Consider the following 3,486-nt stretch of genomic DNA (forward strand, 5'->3'; position numbering starts at 1 on the left):
TAGTCATTCTAATAGCGAAAGAAATAGACTTCCAACCAAAATTAATCAAGATACTGGAAAAGACATTTCATATTTATCAAAGGAAAAATTCACCAAGATGACTTGTCAATTATGAAAAATCTATGCCCCAAATGTAAGGACATCCTTACTCCATTCTGAGCTTTCTCTTTGGACTCACACAGGGGGCCAAGCGACAAGCAGCCTTACAAAGAAACCCACATTCAAAAAGCTGAGATTATTGCACAGTGTACACCCAATTACCTTGGCCTTGAATCTGTGCTAGAGTAAAGCCTCTTCTTTTCCTCTCCAACGAAAGGGTACTGTGTCCTCTTAAATGTGTTCAGAAAATCAGCATATCAAGTTGCAAACAAGCAAAAAAAAAGCTGAAATTATATGACCAACAGTCAATAAAAAATTGAGATTTGTCAATTACCATGAGTGAGCTGACTGGACAAGTTCCTAGCCCCAGATGATGACAACCCAAAAGTCTAACGATTTAATTCAGTTTAGGAGAAACAGGGTTTGAAGAAAAGAGAAACAGATTTTATTTACCTTGCCTTGAACATGCTAAGGTCTCTAGTGACCTACATAGATTAACGTGTGACAGAATGTCTGTGTCAGGAGGGTTGCCTTAATTCGAGTTTATATTATAGTGAAGAGACACCATGACCATGCTAACTCTTTTTAAGAAAAACTTTTAATTGGGGTTCCTTACAGGTTTAGCGGTTCAGCCCATCATCATCATGGTAGAACCTGATGGCATGCAGGCAGAAACGGTTCTCGAGAAGGAGCTGAGATTTCTACATCTTGACTCCAAGGCAACAGGAAGTAAACTGTGTCAGTAGGAGTAGCTTTAGCATAGGAGACCTCAAAGCCCACCCCACAGTGACACACTTATTTCAGCAAGGCTATACCTACTCCAACAAAGCCACACCTCCTAATAGTGCCACTCCCTATGGGGGGGATTTTGTTTCAAACTGGCACAAATGTTAATGGACAAAACTTCACCAATGTAGATATGAATGATTTAATTAGCTTTTTATTTACTATTCACAAACCCAGTAACATCCATGTCTTCTAAGTGGAAAAAGACATCGGTGAGTTGAATCCTATAGGCAACTTTTAGGAGGAGGGAAATAAGATGAACAAATAAGGGGGCCACTGACAGCAGACTGGTCACTTTCCAATGGGGACACAAAGACCTCATTGCTGGAGAGGTTCTCTGGTCATCTTTATAACTCATGAAATTACATCTTAGAAACAAACAATTTGCCGTTTGGTAAGAGACATGGAGCCTTAGCACAAGCGAGCCTATCATCTTTTAAGTCCATTGTCTTTTCTTTAACAGGGAAACAGGACAGATATCCTGGAAGCTCCCCTGAAAGGCGTTTTGTTTCTGGTTTATGTCTCTGTTCTTATTTTAGGGTCCTGTCTGGTGGCATATGCTATAATAATGTATGTCAGAGAGGGTGCTTCTGGATTCTTTAGTCAAAGTAATGTGGTAATAATGAGTGTAGACTGACCTGAGTTTCTAAACTTCACCCTAACCTGACTCAAGAGTAGATAATTAACATTTGCCTTTTCAGTGCAGATAATTTCAGAATCAATAATCTTGATTAGCTTTAACCAGTGATCAGGAACAGAAAGCTTACATAAAACGGGCGAGATATTGCTGAGTATGAACCTGTCTGCTAAAAGATAAGAGTAATTATGCCATTGATGATGCTGATATCAACCTGGGTGTATGAATGATGCATCTTCCTTTTGTGAGATTGAGTCGTATAATGAATATCCCACGTTGCATTAGGAAAGAACCATTTATAGCTGTTTAATAAATCCCATGACCTTTTCCTACATTTTAATTAATAACACGTTATTTTTAAGAACCATACAGGTTATGGTGGTATATGGCTATAATCTGAATGCTCAGGAGGTGGAGGTAGGAGGATCAGGAGTTCAGGACTAACCTCTACTACATAGGTAACTCAGTGTCAGCTTGGGCTACACCATAAAAATTTTTTATAAAAATAAAATCAATAAAAAAGAGGGTGGAAAAAACAGGTGGGCGAGGGAGAAGGAGTGAGGAAGGAGGAAAATAGAACTGGGAGGAAGAGAAAAGGAGGGGAGGGGAAAGGGAGAGGGAGATAGAGGTAAGATGTCACTAGGAGTGGCTGATAATGTGTGCAAGCTCAAAGCATAATATCCATGTTATAACTTGGAATGTAAATTCCAGAAACAATGGGATTCCTTCTGGAAGACCATTCTGATAACACTGCTTTCCTTTATGATCCCAAATGGTGCTGGAAGTATCACATGTAAATCTTCCCTCAGGAAGATAAGGCTTCATTCATAAAGAGCATTTTTCTAAGTAGACTATGTCGCTCCCAGATGCATATATGATAAACCGAGGAGCACTGATATTATTTGACACCCTGCCTACAAGGCGTAATTGCAGTCTGCGATCTAAAAGTGAACCAAGAACAAAACCCTGAGCTTTATTTAGAGTGTGTCACACAGATACAAGGAAGATTTGCGGCACCCTTTGATGTGCTCACATGAAATGCCTGTAGTCAAACGGCTATTTTTAAACTTGAGAAGAAACTCGGGACAAAAGGAACATTTTAAATATAAAAGGGAATTCGGGAAGATCACAAAGAAGTAAAATCACTATTACAAAGTTCAAAGACACATTGTTCTTCAAATATCAAGACACTGACTTAAATATCACTGGTGACCCTTATTCAGGGGAGACTTTCTAGGATTTAAGAAAATGATGGACACAAGGCCACTCTTTGCCCCCTTTTAGAAACTCCTTCAGTTTGGACCACTATTTTGTTGTACTTTCTTGCAGCCAAGCCTTCTGTTATGTCAGACTTTTGAACTTAGGAAGGAGATCTTAACTGCAAGATAATTGATGTGTTGTGACAGGCACCAAGTCAGCTAGCCACCAGAGAGATGGAGAGGACTCTGAAGTGTCAATCCTCTGAACAGTAGACAATCTTTCATCTCTGTTAGGGATCAAGAATTGGCCCCTGAATGAATGAGGGCCAGATATTTGTTTTCAGAGTGACAGGAAGGCAGGCTGCTTCTTGTGTTTAGGATAGGGCTGTAAACCTCCATAAGATTGTATAGGCTGATCTCAAGGAAGACTTGCCAAGAGGGGAGATCACCATTGACTGTTAGAAAACTTTCTAAATGTACATGAATGGTAATTTGTGTCAAACTCCTCTTCTACTAGGCAATTCAGTTTATTGGTTTATTTCATCCTTAATAAATTTTGGAAAATAATCTTTAGGTGCAATTTGCAAATCTGCAAGCTGATTCTTGGAGAGAAGTAATCTGACCTGCACTGGAGCTAAACTTCCTTTCTGCTAATGATTTGTGAATGCTATCTTTCCATTACTCTGGTGGTGTGTGTGTGTGTGTGTGTGTCATTTTCTCCATACTGGCATGCTCAGCAAAGCCATTTATAAGGAATATAAAAAT

The 3,486-nt window shown here is 39.4% G+C and overlaps 1 non-coding gene across 1 annotated transcript; it reads left to right on the forward strand.

Moving 5' to 3' along the window:
- Window positions 1-238: 238 nt before the first annotated feature.
- LOC126511544 (small nucleolar RNA SNORA22) lies at window positions 239-359 on the forward strand. The gene has a single exon (XR_007594719.1). It is a non-coding gene; the product is annotated as a small nucleolar RNA SNORA22 (small nucleolar RNA).
- The last annotated feature ends 3,127 nt before the right edge of the window (window positions 360-3,486 follow it).

The sequence above is a fragment of the Alexandromys fortis genome, unplaced genomic scaffold (assembly GCF_014885135.2).
Source record: "Alexandromys fortis isolate MF-2015 unplaced genomic scaffold, M_Fortis_MF-2015_v1.1 scaffold_101, whole genome shotgun sequence".
NCBI classification, from domain to species: Eukaryota; Metazoa; Chordata; class Mammalia; order Rodentia; family Cricetidae; genus Alexandromys; species Alexandromys fortis.